Raw genomic sequence first — 17,852 nt, forward strand, 5'->3', positions numbered from 1 at the left:
TTATATGTAAGCGATGAATCACTAAATTCTACTCCTGAAACCAATATTACACTATATGTTAACTAACTAGAATTTAAATAAAACTTTGAAATAAATAAATACAAATAGGCAAAAAAAAAAAACCCAAAAATAAAAAAAAAAGGACTTTGAAAATATTAAGCATGTATATACAGTACATCCTCATTATTCATGAATTCCATCTTTGCAAATTTGCCTACTCATAAACACTTATTTGTTATCTCAAAATCAATACTTGTGGCATTTTAATAGTCATTCCCAGAAATGCACAGAGTAGCAAAAATCTGAGTCTCTTTGATGTGCATATTCCCAGCTAAGGTCAAACAAGGGGACACTCCGCCTTCTTGATTCAGCTTTCATCCTATAAACAAGTGTCCTTTTCCTGATCTGTTTAGTATTACTAGGGTTTTTTGTTTGTTTGTTTTTCTTTTTTTTTAGAATGCTCCCCAAGTATAGTGCTAAAGTGCTGGCTAGTGCTCCTAAGCAGCAAGAAGGCTGTAATGTGCCTTATGTGTGTTAGATAAGCTTTGTTCAAGCATGTATAGTGCTGTTGGTTGTGAGTTCAATGTTAATGAATCCACAGTATGTATTAAATAATTATACATACAGATACATACATGAAATAAGGTTATATATTGATTGGTTGACAAAAATCTTATTACCAGAGACTCACAAGGACCTATCCCTGTATTTCCCCTAAGAGCAATTGACTGAGTATTTGCTAATTCAATACTTGGGGCCACTTTATAGAACATAACTACTGCAAAAACAAGAATCAACTGCATAGATGTAGAAAATATACTCCTGTTTCTACAGGTATGTTATTATAAATTACCTTTAATGTACAGCAACCCAAAGCCTATTTGAAGTCCACTGGTTTGGATCAGCCCACTGAGATATTACCTTGGTGATGGGACATTATGAGCTAAGCCATTCCAACTTTGTTCTATTCATAGAACTCTAATTAAGAGAAGTTTTGGAGTTAGAGAGACCATTTACTTATCAGCCATGTATCCTCTAATAAATTACTCAATCTCTCAATATCAATCTCTTCATCTGGGATAAAGATACCTATTTCATTAAGCTGTAGATTTGTGTGTATACTGTAGGAGGTAGGGAAGAAGTTGGAATTCAATGAGATGTGCATGGAAAGCTCTTTACATTGTGCCTGGCATCAATTTATTACACATACTGATATTTGTTGAACACCTACTCTGTGCCTGGTGTTGTTCTGGGTACTGGGGACAAATGGATACCTATCCCAATGGAGCTTATAGTCTAAAGGTTTAAGGTAGGTACTTAGTAAACCATAGCTATTTTTATTGGTTTTATTAAAACTTCTTATTTCACTTGGGGAATTATTTTATTCATACGTCTTTTTTTTTTTTTTTTTATCAGAAGAGGAAGCCTCCCTGTAAAAAAATCTTCAGAAATACAAAAGTAATCACTTCTTTTTCTTTTTACAGGAATACAGGATAGTAGAAATAAGACTGGTATTGAAGAGAGCAGTTCACAATGCCAGAGAAATGAATTCCCTAAAGAACTATATGAAGGGTCAGCAAAAGAAGACCACCCAACTCTGATGAATTTGGTGTCTCTGATGAGACCAGTGCAGGGCAGCTGCTGAAGATAAGAAGGTATTTTGCTGTTGGTTTTGTTTTTTCGTAAAGCTCCCAGATAATCCAAAAGGCTTATCAAGAGATCTAATTAGTTGGGCACAACCCTGGCACCTGTGGGCCAGGGGCTAAATCCTCCCTCGCTAGAGTGCAACCTGGAAGAATATGTCTGCATCTGTGAGCTTCAGCGTCCTTAGCTGAAATGGGCTGATATCAGTACTGAGGTATTGTGAGGATGAAATGAGACAACAGATGAAGGGACTTGTAAACTATAAAGTATATAAAGCAAGTGTTGGGGAGGGAAAATTTTCCTCTAACTTCAAGATTCTTCTGGCTGGTCTAAGAATTAAATTGACATAAGACAGATAACAGGAAAGAATCAAAGTTAATTTGTACGTACAGAGCTCCTACAGATATGACCAAGGCTGGCAGCTTGTTTTATACAAAGAAACAATAAATTAGTGAGGAGTTGACAGGATAAAGAAAACTTATGTTTGGGAACTTTAACTAGTAAGAATTTCTAAACAGAATTTGGACTGGGACAGTAAGTTAGTAAAAGTAAGAAGGTTTGTTTATAAAGGCTTCTTCACCCTGAATTCTCTCTCTCTGATGATAAGGATGTCTCTACCTCCTGGTACAGGGAAGGTACCTTTCACATGGGAGATTAATTTCTTGCTTTCTGGAGACAAAGGAGTGTCAGGGTCTCCTTTTTGCACTGGCTGTTTCTTAAGTAACTTTAACTCACAATAATCAAGATGCCAAAGTGGCATATTTTGGGGTAGCCTTCCCTGAGCCCCAACACAAGCATTATAAGTTTTTTCTAAAATGTACATTGGTTGGATTAGTTTATCAATTCAGAAAGTTATGTGTGTTGTATCTAAGAGTAATGCTCTATCATTATTTTACAAGGCAATCATTTGTCACATAAGAGAGCCAATTTGAATAATTCTTAAGCCAACAATTTTTCCTCGCTCAAAGGTTACTCTTCCAATAAAGATTTTAGGCTACATTCTAAGGTATCCTATCCCCATTTTCCTAGATTTACTCTTATTTGCTATGATGGGTAGGCCACCACAGGATGTGATGCTTAAGCATGAGCATTATTTTGAGCCAAAAACAATCAAGGCCCAAACGGTTCAGGAAGAAACTTTGACTTTCCCCTTGGCTGCCTAAAAGAATTCAAATAGAGGACCTGGTCCAGAAAGGGGGCAATCACCGCAGATAACTACAGTATAATATGAACTATGTTGGTGGACAGGGAGGAACCTAGCCAAGTTTGTTAAAATTTCTCTATATCTCATTGTTTCTATATGGCCCTGCAAACATTTACTTACTGAAAATTTATCTTTTTCATCTTCCTGGGATTTTCCTTACTTTCCTTTGAAGTCTCAAACCCCTACTTTCATCTCCATTGTTCAGGATGACATATATACCCCCACTTTCCTGACTGTCTTTGGAATCTCTCATGTTTATGTGGATTTCCTGTACATTCATAATTAAATTGGATTCTGTCCTGTTAATCTATCTCATGTCAATTTAATTCTTAGACCAGTTAGATGAATCTTGAATGGGAGAGGAAAATTTTTCCTTCCCAACAATTGTTTTCATCTTGAAATAATCTGCACGCCAAATGGTACATCTTGGGGCCACTGTTCTGAATCCTTACAGTTCTCTCCTCTGAAACTTCTCTGGAATTTTTACATATTAAAAGCTAAGTTGGTGACTGTGGAAAGAGAAAATGGGTTAGGAGCCAAGAGATCTGCAAAGGGAGAGAAAAACAGAGTAGAATGAGGAGCAAACAGAAAAGAACAAATCAAAGCACATGTCCCATACAACATTAAACCAGTTCCCCAATTCTGGAAATAGGTCGGTGCAACAAAATGTCTGAACTTCATTTACCTGATGAAAAATATTAATCCTTTCTTTTAACAGATATAAGCTAGATACTATTTGCAGTGTTTGATTTACATGGAAGTAGCATTTTTCACTGATGATTGTACAAACTTCTCCTTGCTGGACAGTGTATCTAGGGTACATTGGTTTTGGAGTGCCATGCAGGCTAAGCTGTTAACTTCTGACTCGAGTATTTTCAAAGCTTGCATAGTGATATCAAACTCTTGTTCCATTACCACAGAGAGATTTAGGACTGCTTTTCCCAATTCATAATCTCCAAAGTTTGGAAATACGACCCTCAATGCTGATAAAAAAAACCTTGGAGTTGTGATGTACAAGCAGATTTTTTGACTTCCCAAGTGATACATTTACATAGCACGCGTTTAAGAACAGAAGAGCCCACGTTTGTAATTTGCCTGGCATTTAGGGTGGAGTATTCAGTGACAGAAGAGGCCAAGTATCCAAGTTCACATCATTCTGACCATTTAGGTGGGAACTCTTTACATACTTTGTTGCCACATAAAATAGAAAGACCAATGTGGTTTACAGACAAGGTTGGAGTTGAACCTGTAATGCCCAGGGTCTGGAGTATTCCATGACTTTTGCCATTGGTAAAGTGAACTTTCATACATTTCCATGATCCATGAGTTCCTGTCAATCTGTAAGATTGCAGAATACTATAGTTGTTATAGGAAGCCTATAGTCTGGTTTGGGCAGCTGTAAAACTTGGTTCTGTCAGTCAGCAATAAAGGCGGGTTTTAAAATTGGGTGGAGAAAGGATAAAGAGGTCTGTTTGGGGGCTGCATATTTAGTAGCTCTGTCAGTCCTATCATTTCCGAAAGATATAGCATCAGTTTTCTTAGTATGGGCTGAACAGTGAACAATGACAGTTCTAAAAGGGAGATGAAGAGCTTGTGGTAGGCAGCAATTATATGCCCATTAGCAATGGGAGTACCTGCAGAATTGAAGAATCCATAGGATTTCCAAATGGTGCCAACAGCATATTTGGACTCTGTGTAAATAGTAGCAGTTTTCCCTATGTCAAACTATAATCTCTAGTAAGAGCTGTGAGTTCAGCTGCTTGGGCTGACTTTACAGTGGGCAAAGAACATGCCTCCATTGTTTCCTATGGGGAAACTACGGCATAACTAGTTATGTTTCCCCATAAATGTCATTAACAGGAGCCATCAAAAACTAGAAGTTAAGTCTGGGTTGTCTAAAGGGATGTCTGAGAAATCCTCTCATGGCTTTGAGACCATTTCTATAGTTGTAAGGCAATCACCGGGAATAGCGTGGGCTCTCCATTGTCAGGGAGGGGTAGTAAGGTAGCTGGATTTAAAGTGTTACAACGATGTGAGATGATGGGAGGGCTAGTCAAAAGAGCTTGTTTGTAAGTGGTCTGTCACTGTGTAGAGAGGTGCCGTGTCTTATGAACTCGTAAGTGAGCAGACACAGCATGGGGAACACACAGGTGAATGGGGGAGCCTAATGTAAGAGTACTGGCTTTGTCAATCAAGGTGGCAGCTGTGGTCACCACAAATAAATAAACATGGGGGTCAAGCCAATGCCACAGGGTCTAACTGGCATGAGAAATATGCTATTGGTTGTATCCGAGAGCAAAAGATTGTCCTGGAATGCTTGCAGCAATGCCATTATTTTCATGGCAGTATAGATGAAAAGGTTTGTTAAAATTAGGTAAACCAAGAGCTGGGGGTGTTGACAATGTTAGTTTCCAGGCTTGAAAGGAGGTTAATGTCTCTGAAAGCCAGGAAATGGGCTCTGGCTGTGTCTGGGAGAAGGGCATACAGAGGTTTAACAAGGTCTACAAAATTAGGAATTCTTTGGCTGCAACAGTCAGCTGCCTCCCCTCCCCCCCCCCCCCCACCAATGTACATAACCATTGATTTGTTTCAGGGAGATAGATGGACAAAATTGATGGATGGTGTTGTGGAGTAAACTTCTGATGCCCTGAGATGTCTCATGTCCTAAGTAGTTAGTGGTTGTTTGCAACCATTGAAGTTTAGATCTGGAGGCTTTATGGTCTCACTCAGCCAGTGTCTTTAGGGGGATGAGGGAGTCTATACAAGTTCCCTACTTAGTTTGATTACCCCCTGATTAAAATCAGAGGTGACAGGTAGAGATAAATCCTTGGAGCAGATGGTAGAGAAAGTCACATGAGTGTCAATTAAGAAATCCAATTCCTGATCCTCATTTTAAGGTTAATGGTGGGCTCTGGGGTGTGACTGAGGACCGGCTGGCACTGTCATTCAAGGGGGAATTGTCCCTCAGAAGAAAAGCACACTCTCTGAGGGTGATAGGGTTTAGGGAAATTGCTTCTTAAATTTTCCTCTTCCTTAATAAAGGACAATTTCTCTTCCGGTGACCTGGATTCTTGCAATATCTGTGCTTGTCTGGAGGCGAATAGGGGGAGATCTGAATGGGCCTTGAATTACTCTCAGAGTCCTGCTTTGGCCTTTCCAAAGATTCAGGTTGCAAAGCAGGAATTGTTGCTATCAGTTCTTTTTCTCCTGCTTTCCTGCAAGCTATTTTCAAAGAATTAAGTAGCCGCCTTCAGGGGCAGCTGAGTGGCTCAGTCGGTTAAGCGGTTAAGCATCCAACTTCGGCTCAGGTCACAATCTCATGGCTTGTGAGTTCGAGCCCCGCATCAGGCTCTGTGCTGACAGCTCGGAACCTGGAGCCTGCTTTGAGTTCTGTGTCTCCCTCTCTCTGCCTCTCTCCTGCTCATGCACACACACACTCTCTCTCTCAGAGAATAAACATTAAAAAAAAATTTTTTTTTAAAGTAGCTGTCTCCATTATTATGCTTAGTGGTTGCCCTCACCAACAGAGCAGGTGGATTTGTTATTTAACATCCGGGAGAAAATTTCCCACTAAAGCAGAAATTAAAAGATTGCTATGTTCCAGGGCTTCTGGATTTAATGCAGTTTGCCTTTGAAAAGTATGTACAGAACATTCAACAAAGGCTTTTATGTGCTCAAAGAAGAGCTAAGTACATAGTTCATAGTACTATGTAGAGTGCTCAAAGGAGAGCTCAAAGAAGAGCTATTATGTGCTCAAAGAACAACTAAGTACATAGTTCAACCTCAGACCAATTTACTCTGAGGGGGAACACCTCGAACATTGCTCCTATGAAGCCTTAGATATCAGCCTCCAACTGAACTGTTTCCTGGTCATGTGCAGGAGGGGCTGGGAACAGCTAGGGCCATCTGTTTCCTTAGTGAGGGCGGTATTCTCCAGGGGACCATCTAGCTTGTCTCATAACCATCATATTGATGTGGAAATGTTGGGGATTGTAGCCAATGACCAAGATAGAATTTTTGAGACATCTTCGATGTGAAAAGGTGGTTTTATTAAAACATGGGGACAGGATGGTGGGCAGAAAGAGCTGCACTGGGGTTGTGACGGGTGACTGATTATACCAGGGGGTTAGGGAAAATGTAAGTCTCTAAGGAATTTTGGAAGCAAGGTTTCCAGGACCTCGAGGGGGCTAGCTATGGGTAGGAAAGGGCCATTTATTACTGTCTAATAAAACCTTAGTTATGAGACCCTTTAGATATCTTTCAGGGGGCCATATGCTTAGAGTATAATTGCCAACATATATCTTGGGGGGTAGAGATAAAGGAATTTCAAAAAGAGTTTTTACACGTTTAAGTAGACTTACAGGATCCTGGGGGGTTGGCTAAGAGTGCCTTTTGCCCTCAGCGAAGTGTCATCATCCAGGCAGCTGAATTCCTAGAGGAAGGTCACTTTGCCTGTCTCAAGGACTTGTCAGTGGACTGTAAATTGTAAGGAAATTTAATTGTTTTCTTTTGCCTTTCTTTCCCACGTCAATATAATCATGGGTGGGAAGAAAAGTCCTTAATAGCCAGTCTAGGCCCGTGTGAGTGGGGTTGTAAATAGCCACTAATCTTTCTAATTCTTCTGTAAATTTGGTAGGATCCTCCCAGAGCATAGGTAAAGGGGTTTTATTTTTATTTTTTTAATGTTTTTTAAAAATTTATTTTGAGAGAGAGAGCAGGGGAGGGATATAAAGAGAGGGAGAGAGAGAGAGAACACTGAGCAGGCTCTTCATTTTTCAGCAGAGAGCCCAACATGGGGCTTGATCTCAGGAACCGTGAGATCATGGCCTGGGCGGAAATCAAGAGTTGGAAGCTTAACTGCCTGAGCCACCCAGGTGCCCCTAGGGGCTTTATAATTTAAAAGATCTGCTGCTGTCCTGGGGACATGAATTCTTTGCCAGGATACATCCACAAAGGACATGGCACAGGAATGTCTGCAACTGGCAGAGCTTGATTACAGAGCCCTAGAAAGTGGGAGGAGTCGAATAATAAGAGCAAAGCCCTGTTGCTCTTCCTGGGTGCTTTTGCTCAGTTCCCTTGCTGACATTCAGTATTTACCTAAGTACGTTGTTTTCCCTAGGATTAGAGGTCAGGCAGAAGTGCTCTGCAAATATTGTCAGGAAAGGGAAATTGTAATAGGCAGCTGGTTGTTAAAATGTTTTTTTTTCCTGGGGAAGTTGGAGTTTTAGGATTCGAGGAGATGGGGCTGGGCTTTGAGAAGGGGAGTTTATTTTATTTTATTTTATTTTAAAAATTTTTTTTAGTGTTTATTTTTGAAACAGAGAGAGGCAGAGCATGAATGGGGGAGGGTCAGAGAGAGAGGGAGACAAAGAATCCAAAGAAGGCTCCAGGCTCCGAGCTGTCAGCAAAGAGCCTGATGTGGGGCTTGAACTCACAGACCATGAGATCATGACCTGAGCCAAAGTCAGAAGTTCAACCGACTGAGCCACCCAGGTGCCCCAGAGAAGGGGAGTTTAGACCAAGGGTCCAGATCCAAAACTTTGCTTTCACAGTCTATCTTTGGAAATGAACTCTCTAGATGTTTGTGAGAGCTGCATATTTTACACTGTCTTGTGGGATGCCTCTTGTGTCCTTGGTTAAGCCATAAGAAGGCTTAAGCTTGACTCACTACTGAGATGAGTAGATCCTACTCATCAGTGGCCAGACAACAGATCTTCTAAATTAGAAAAACTACTGTATTTGAAAAATTTTAGAGAGCGCTCATCCTAAAGAATTGTCTTATTAAAATTAAAAAGTAGATACAAAAGAATGTAACAGCAAACCTCAGAGAATCCTTTTTCCAAGATGAAAAAACAGAAATTAGTCCTTAGACCAAAAATTAAAACTCCGCATCCAACATAAGTTCTTCCTTCTTAAGATCCAAACAATTAAGCAGACCATCTTCTGGCACACCTGTTTATTTTATGTCTAAGAGCTGTGGTCCTGGAAACTGTAGGTACCTAAAAAGTAGGAAAAAACTAGTAAAATCTTACTAAGCTTGTTTTGTGTCCTGGGAGCTTGGCTTGGCTTTCTGCCTGCCTGGGACATGCTGGCTGTCAGTTCTTTCTTTTGGCTATCTTTGAGAATGATTCTGGATCTTGAGAAGGTAATAATCTTTGCACCCTCTTTGAAGACCCTTTGAAGGGTCCATAAAGTTGTTTAATACTGCCAGAAATATTTACTATCCATCCCAGCTAAAAATTGACAGGATATATAAAAAAAAAAAAAACATTTTTTAAGTAGCTATATGGTTAAAAATTGATCAGAAAGTGGAAGTTGATAGTCAAAGCCTGATAGGAATTTTTTTTTAGGCCTCCCCCCCCCATGCTAAAATAAAACTATATGCCCTGTTAAATGACAAAAATTCAACTGAGGACATTTTAATGGTCTAATTGGCTTTATTAGTTGATTCATGAATTGGGTAGCATCCTACCTAGGAAGTAGAGGGGAGCTCCAACCGGCCACAGAAAAGCAAAGGTTTTTAAAGGTAGACAGAAAATGGAAAAAAGAACATTATTTGCAAAGAATCCATTGTTTTAGGCAAAGTTACCTTCTTAAAGGGAATGGGAAGGGCCCATGAGTAAATTTCCTAGTGCTGACCAGGAACTTTTCATGTTGACTACGTAAAGCTTGCACTCCTGGGGGGTTGAAACTGCAGTCAGGTTAGGTACTAAGCCTTTGGGTTACGGAATTGAGACCTTAACCTAATTGATGCCATTTTGGGCCTGTGGTTTTCTTTTTAACAACTTCCCCCCCTTTTGATCAAGCTGTCTGCTGTCAGCACAGAGCCTGCTTGGGATCCTCTGTCCCACTCTCTTTTTCTCAAAAACATATAAACATTTTTTTAAATGCAGCTCTAGAGGCAATGCAAATTCTATCTATTGCTTTCACCAATCCTAAAACTTCCCCCATTTTTCTCCTAAGGCTTGTAAATTATTGACCTTAAAAAACCAAAGTTCTTCTCGGAGGAACTTACATTCTTTCTCTGTCCTTTCGAGATATAAATCTTACGTTGCCTTTGCAATATAAACACCCCAGGGGGTATCTAAAACAATGGCCACACTTGCCTAAGACTAAACGGGGTAGGAGCAGGAAAAATGACTTTTTAAAAAATACAAAGTGCTCCACAGCTTCCATAAGATTACTTGTCAAGAGCAAATACAAATCATGTGCCTTCTCCACAAATACTACTGGTAAAAAGCTTTAGCCATCCAAGTAGATAAACTTAACTAATATACTAGTGAGTTGTATATTGCTATACTTGATTCGTAGCTAACAATTTTTAATGGAAAGCTATAAAAACTCTGTTTTCTACATTACAAATATGGTGTTTTTCTACCTCCAGATGGTATTACCAGAATTAACTTGTAAAAGAGCACTATATAACTGGCTTAAAATTAAGCATTTATAATTCAAGCAGTTCTAAATCTCAAAAATATATTAGAAACTAAGCTAAATGTTTTTCAGGCTCATGTGATCTAGGAAATTTTTCAGTTAATAAAAGCAAAGTTTAAATTTGTTGGTTTTTAAAAAATTTTTTTTCAACGTTTATTTATTTTTGGGACAGAGAGAGAGACAGAGCATGAACGGGGGAGGGGCAGAGAGAGAGGGAGACACAGAATCGGAAACAGGCTCCAGGCTCTGAGCTGTCAGCACAGAGCCCGATGCGGGGCTCGAACTCCTGGACCGCGAGATCGTGACCTGGCTGAAGTCGGACGCTTAACCGACTGCGCCACCCAGGCGCCCCTTAAATTTGTTGGTTTAATAAATATAAGAAATACAGATGGCCGATAGACACATGAAGAGATGTTCAACATCACTCATCACCAGGGAAATGCAAATCAAAGCTATAAGGACAAACCACCTCACACCTGTCAGAATGACTAACATCAAAAACAAGAAACAACAGGGGCGCCTGGGTGGCTCAGTCGGTTAAGCGTCCGACTTCGGCTCAGGTCATGATCTTGTGGTCCGTGAATTCAAGCCCCATGTCGGGCTCTGTGCTGACAGGTCAGAGCCTGGAGCCTGCTTCAAATTCTGTGTCTCCCTCTCTCTCTCTGACCCTCCCCCGTTCGTGCTCTGTCTCTCTCTGTCTCAAAAAAAAATAAACGTTAAAAAACAAAACGAAACAACAAATGTTGGTGGGGATGTGGAGAAAATGGACTCCTCATGCACTGTTGGTGGGAACACAAACTGATGTAGCTACTGTGGAAAACAGTATGGAAGTTTGTCAAAAAATTAAAAATAGAACACTATATGATCCAGGAATCACACTACTGGGTGTGTACCCAAAGAAAATGAAAATACTAACTCAAAAAAATATATGCACCACTATGTTTTTTGCAATATTATTGACAACAGCCAAGATATGGAAGCGACCCAAGTGTCTATCCATAGATGAATGGATAAAGAAGATGTGATATATATGTAATATGTACAATGGACTATTACATAACATATAATATATGCAATGGAATATTCCTCAGCCATAAAAGGAATGAGACCTTGCCATTTGCAACGACATGGATGGACCTAAAGGGTATACCAGTAAGTGAAATAAGTCAGACAGAGAAAGACAAATATCATATTTCATTCATATGTGTAATTTAAGAAACAAAACAAGTGAACAAATAAAGGAAAAAAGAGACAAAAAAAACACAGACCCTTAAATACAGAGAAGAAACTGGTGGTTACCAGAGGGGAGATCAATAGGGGGATGGGTGAAATAGGTGAAGGGGATTAAGAGTATACTTATCGTGATGAGCACTGAGTAAAGTATAGAATTGTTGACTCAGGGTGCCTGGGTAGCTCAGCCAGTTAAGCCTCTGACTCTGGCTCAGGTCATGATCTCACAGTTTGTGGGTTTGAGCCCCACATCAGGCTCTGTGCTGACAGCTCAGAGCCTGGAACCTGCTTCAGAGTCTGTCTCCATCTCTCTCTGTCCCTCCCCCACTCATGCTCTGTCTCTCTCAAAAATAAATAAACATTAAAAGAATTGTTGACTCACTATATTGTACTCTTGAAACTAGTATTACATTATATGTTACTTACATTTCAATTTAAAAAAGAGAAAAAAAGTATGATACAGATGCTGAAAAAAATAAGTCTTTAGAGTTATCAGCATTAAGTATGATACTTTTCCACCTTGGTTTACTAAAAGTCAAACAAGCTCATGTTATCTTTGTTACCAAAATTGTCAGCCTAAATAAATAAATAAATAAATAAATAAATAAAGATGGTAGCTAACTGCTTTAATGTTTCATAAATTTTTCATGAGTAATCTTGGTATGATTATTTTTTTTAATGTTTTACTTATTTTTGAGACAGAGACAGAGCATGAGCAGGGGAGGGGCAGAGAGAGAGGGAGACACAGAATCTGAAGCAGGCTCCAGGCTCTGAGCTGTCAGCACAGAGCCTGACATGGGGCTCGAACTCATGGACCATGAGATCATGACCTGAGCTGAAGTTGGAAGCTTAACCAACTGAGCCACCCAGGCGCCCCTCTCGGTATGATTATTAATAAATGAATTAAATAGATGTAAATATGCATCAAACTGGGTAAATTTCTGGAACTAATGAAAAAACTGAATTCAAGCCGAACAAGAATTAATTATATGGGACCAAGTGAACTGATGAGGATGATTTTAATTTTATGACTTTTTGTTTAAAATATAGTTGGTTCTTTAATCTTCTGTTTTATAGATACAAGGAAGCCTTTCCTCTTAAGCTATGACTTATAGCAGTTTGATAAATTATACCTTTGTAACCAGAATTGAAATATCTTTTTCTCCCTATCTGATCTCTCCAGAATTCAGAAACTCTCAGTGATATTCTTATATTTTCATGGCAATATAGTTATTTGCCCAAGTTCAATAAGAATCTGCTCTCCTTGTAACATGACACAGTTGGAAGCTGGTTATATTACAAAGGCTTTGACTGGAATGTCATATTTGAAAGAGACATGCATAGATTTAGGTGTGACCAGACTGCTTTAAGGAACTAAGGTTGACTTTATGGAGTCAATAAAACTCCTTGGAAATATCAGCGTGGTACCTTCCTTGCAGGATTCCTAACAGCCTTACCAGTTGAGTAAGGAAGGTCACTTCCTGGCAGGTGCAAGCCTCTCAGGATATTCGGGGGACCCCAAGAAGAGAGTAATTAATCCAAATCTATAGGTATTACAAAGTCTGATTGCAAGTATTTGGTTTGACTTCTTCACCTTGAGAAGCTGTTAAAAGGAGATTCTTTATGAAAAGTTCCAGCAAGCAAACCGAAAGGAGCATATATAATCAATCATCACTCCTGCTGTATTTATATAATCAAGCCAAGCTTATTGAAAGTAGATTTATTTTGCAAACAAATTAGTCTTTGCTTTGCTATCTTTGGTGGAAATCACAGTATTTATAAAGAAAAATTATGTTTCAATAACATACCATTGTGGATATTAGAAGCTAATACTATTCATTGTATATTGGACTGGATCCTAAACTCTTCTAGCTATAAATTTTCAAACTATCATTTCCAATTTTTCCCTACCATTGTCTTGAAATCATTAAGAACTAAAACTGCCCTTTTTCCCAAGCCATGCAAACTAAAACTGGACAACTTGGTATATAAACTTCAGAGAAATCACCACAAGAGCTCATGTGTGGACGATCCTTGTTGACTATTACTATGGGCGCCACTCAGAAAAATCACAGAGACACTCAAACTGCAAACTAGGAAAGTCTATCAGATTGCTACTATCTGCCCTCAGTCCATCTAGAAATACTTCAAATCTAACATCTAGAAATCTCAAGTGGCTACCCTCAGAACTCAGAAACTGGTTTACAACTTGTTCTAATCATTAACCATTATTTTTCTTTTGTTTCCCAGAAATGCCTCTGATTAAATACCTGATTGTTTGCATAATATAGGCCTAACTTTGGTAGCCTACCTGAAAGATGGCCTTCTGAAATGAATTTAACTGAACTGACCTATCATCAGAACTGAGTCTAGTTCAAGGAGACTGAACAATCTACTGGCTGAACTTCTAGACGATGAAATTTCTTGAGGAAATTTCAAAGGCAGGACTGTGGAGGAGCAAAATGTACCACCCCAAAATGTGTTTCTCTGGCTCAACAAGGAGGAATTTGTGTACTCGTGGGGGGAAAATGTTGCTTCTATGAATAAAATCTGTTAAAAGATTAGTATTTTTCAGCAAATAAACTAATTTTACCCATTATATGAGACTGACCTATTCCCAGAGTAGGAGACTGATCTAACGGGGTGTGGGGTAACATGCTTCAATCTGTTCTTTTCTGTTTGTTCATCCTCATTTTCACCTGCATTGTGTTCTCCTTTTATGGATCTCTTGCCACTCAGTTACTAACTCTCCACAGCTACCAGCTCAACTTAAAAAAAAAAATATATTTGTTTGTTTATTTATTTGAGAGAGAGAGAGAGAGAGAGAGGAAGGGACAGAGAAAGGAGAGAGACCAAGAAGGCACCAAGCTCAGCACAGAGCCGAAGATGGGGCTCAATCTCATGACTATGAGATCATGACCTGAGCCGAAATCAAGAGTCGGACGCTTAACTGGCTGAGCCATCCAGGTGCCCCATCAACTTTTAATATGTGAAACATCTAAGGAAGTGTCAGAGGAAGAAACTGCTGAGGTTCAGGGCAGGCCACCCGAGGATGTGCTGCTTTGGCATGAGGATTATTTTGAGTTAAAAACAATGAAGGCCCGAAAGGCTCAGGAAGAACCTATGACTTTTCCCCTGTCAATCTTACAAATAAAATTGCCAGTTACTTTATTTGGGAATAGCAGAGGAATTGCAATTCAGGACAGGCAAACTATGGTGAACATAGGCGAGTCCAAAGAGACAAAGGGAAGGTCAGCTTTTAGTAGGTTTTAGAAGAAAATGGCAGAGGGTTGTTTTGAACAAAAGTTCGTTGGAGGAGCGCCTGGATGGGTCAGTTGCTTAAGCGTCTGACTTCAGCTTAGGTCATGATCTCTTGGTTCGTGGGTTCAAGCCCCACATAGGGTTCTGTGCTGACAGCTTGGAGCCTGCTTGGGATTCTCTCTCTCTCTCCTTCTCTGCCCCTCCCCCACTTGCATTTTTTCTGTCTCTCAAAATAAATAAACAACAAAAAAAGAGTTCATTGGAGAAGAACAAGAGTTTGGGGGTGTGGAAATTTCTCACCAGCTGTAAGCAGTGATTAGTGCTTTGTTGCTGGGGCTGGGAGGGAAATTCCTTCTTTTTCTTAAAAGCAAGAGATAAATACCTCTGTGAAAAATGCCCTCCCTTGTCAAGAGAATTCTTATCTTCCTTCTCCCTGCTGCAAGGAGGGATACAGGTGCGAGAGCTCCCCTGTCAGGGCTTTGAGACTCCATTTGAAATGAGGTTTCCTTTACTCATTCTTACACCTCAAACTTCCTAGAATAATTTAGATAGGGGATCTGCTCCAGGAAGGGAGCTATCACCACAGACAACTAACTACATTATAATATGAACTAGGTGTGGTAGGCGGGGGTGGGGGGTGGGGGGGAAGCTAGCCAAGTCAGTTTGCTAAAATTCCTCTTTGGGTCTCATTGTTTCTGTAAGGCCCAGAAAACATCTGTTCACCAGACGTGCACCCGGTTTCACCTCCCTCTGAATCGCTTCTTTTCTTTTGAAGTACCAGACCCTTACTCCTTTCTCCTTAGTTCAGGATGACATATATACCTCATTTTGCCTGTCTTTGGAATCTCTTATGTTTTGGATTCCCTGTGCGTATGTAATTAAACTTGCTTTCTCCTATTAATCTGTCTTACATTGTTTTAATTATTGGACCAGCCAAAATAGCTAAGAGGGTGAGGGGGGAAATTTCCCCCTTCCTGACAGCTACTCACTTCAGACATTACCAAGGTCTCATTTCGTTCCTACTCTAAGGTTGTAGGATACAACACCAGGCATGCACAGTCATGGCCAAATATGTAAAATTGAATTTAAAGTGTGTTTAGTTACGTTTCAGAGGGAGACAGGCCTGGTTTAACCTCTGATATAATTTCATTTTTAAAATTTTGCAATAATGGGGCTGGCCATTTTCCTAATACTAGTCACTGCCACCTAAAAACATTTGTTGAGTTAGATGCCAGTGACTCTGTATGAAATGAACTGCTCTCCGGGAGTAAAAAATTTCCTGTACCCTTCAAGCTTCTTTTATCTGGTCTAAGGATTAAGTTAACATGAGGCAGATTAACAGAAGAGGAAAAAAAAAAAACCCAAAAACCCAAAAATTTAATTATGTGCACACACAGGCCCAATAATGAAATTGAGACCTAAGGCAATGACAAGGCAGGCAGTTTTTAAACTTTTTCATCAAAGAGACAATAAACTTGTGAGGAGTAGACAGGAAAAAGAAAACATGTTCAGGAGCTTCAATTAGTAAGAAACTCTAAACAGCATGTGGGCTGAGGTAGTAAATTAGTCAAAAGTAACAGAGTTTGTTTATATGGCCTTCTTGGCTTTAAATTCCCTGTTTCTGCTGATAAGGATTCCCTATCTCTCTACCTCCTGGCACAGGGAAGGTGCCTTCCACATGGGAGATTTATTTCCCCTTTTTGCAAGACAGAGTTAGGTCAGAGTGTCCTTGCACTGGCTGTTTCTTCAGCAGCTTTAATGCAAAGTCATCAGGAAGCCATTGTGGCACCTTTTGGGGTGACCTGCCCTGGGCCCCTACATTGCCAACTAAAGAAATTGTTTAGGTACTGAGGGTGTTATAATAAGATATAAAATCCAGTCCCCAGTTTCAAGATGCTCAAATCTAGATAAGGGATAAAATATGCAAAGGAAAAGCTAAGTAACCACCGGGAAATGTTCAGTGAGTAGCTCCAAAGGTGTTACTAGTCAGAAGAGGATGACATCTCTAGGGGCTCCAATCATGGAGACAGACTAACAAAGGAGGTAGGAATGGAACTGACCTGGACCATAAAGGGTGGGTAGGATTTGGCTAAGTTAAGGGAAGATGGAGAGCATTTCTTACCAGACCATGAGGCAGACTGCAAGATAAACACAAACATGGCATACTAGAGTCACTGAGTGGACCGATACGGTGTGATTTCTTCTCTGCTGTGCCAATCCTTCTCTGCTGTTGGTTTTGTCTCCAATCTGCATACTCAGCCACATCCAGCTCCTTCTGTGATCCAGACCTAAGGCAGAGGTGGCAGGGAGGGCGGGATGGATATTAGCAACCTCCCAAGCCTGGAGATCAGGAATTAGTCTTGCTAATATATACCTACTACCATGCTAATATGTTTTAGTGATTTATAATAAGAACAATATATTTGGTCTTCACCCCAAAGTGTCTGGCACAGAACTTCTCAAATCTTGGGACTTTCCTGTGCTGATTTCTTTGTCATGTTAAGGAAGTGACTTTTGGAAAGAACCTAGGGATGGGGCCTGGTTGCCAAGGGAACCAACCTAGTGACTAAAGGGTTGGAACTTTCAGTCCCCTCCCCCTTCCATTTGGTTTCTGTGTAAGAACCCAACTGGCATCATGGGCCAAAAGGAACCAAGACAAAAATACACAGAAGGGAAAATCCTGGGATTCTTTTCTATGAATGTTTTACACACACACACACACACACACACACACACACACACACACAATGCCTTAAGGGGAAAAAAAGGGTACATAATAGGAGGATTCAGGTTTCCAGCCTCTTCCACCCCTCCTTTCCCAACTTAATCTTTCCACAGACTACAATAGCATAAATTCAGCCACTCGGGTGGATAGAGCACGGTAATGGTGGTATAAACTGAAGGTAAGGCTGCTGAAATCTACCCGCTTCCTCATGAAACATGGTGGATTTTACATCTAATAGCCTTGTTCTGGTTTGCATCTTAGCCTCTTAGACCGCAGGAGACCTTTGCTCAGGAACAGCCACATCACTCTTGATAGCATCTTGGACCTTGGTTCCTGGATGCCATTCACATCTCA

At 40.1% G+C, this 17,852-nt stretch overlaps 1 protein-coding gene and 1 long non-coding RNA gene across 5 annotated transcripts in view; one reads left to right on the forward strand and one right to left on the reverse strand.

Annotated features, from left to right (window-relative positions):
* SPATA45 (spermatogenesis associated 45) overlaps positions 1 to 17,852 on the reverse strand; it is a 31,049-nt gene that overhangs the window by 9,537 nt on the left and 3,660 nt on the right. For 2 of the 4 annotated variants that reach the window (XM_045452493.1, XM_045452495.1), the window contains exon 2: positions 16,896 to 17,061. The gene's annotated coding sequence lies outside the window, so the exon portion shown is untranslated. Of the gene's footprint in view, positions 1 to 853; positions 959 to 16,895; positions 17,062 to 17,207; positions 17,336 to 17,852 lie in introns of those variants that run through there. The other 2 variants (XM_045452491.1, XM_045452492.1) reach the window with 2 other exon arrangements.
* Positions 1,079 to 14,111, forward strand: LOC123584872. The gene is made up of 3 exons (XR_006705714.1): positions 1,079 to 1,309; positions 1,485 to 1,655; positions 13,763 to 14,111. It is a non-coding gene; the product is annotated as an uncharacterized LOC123584872 (long non-coding RNA).

The sequence above is a fragment of the Leopardus geoffroyi genome, chromosome C3 (assembly GCF_018350155.1).
Source record: "Leopardus geoffroyi isolate Oge1 chromosome C3, O.geoffroyi_Oge1_pat1.0, whole genome shotgun sequence".
Taxonomy (NCBI): Eukaryota; Metazoa; Chordata; class Mammalia; order Carnivora; family Felidae; genus Leopardus; species Leopardus geoffroyi.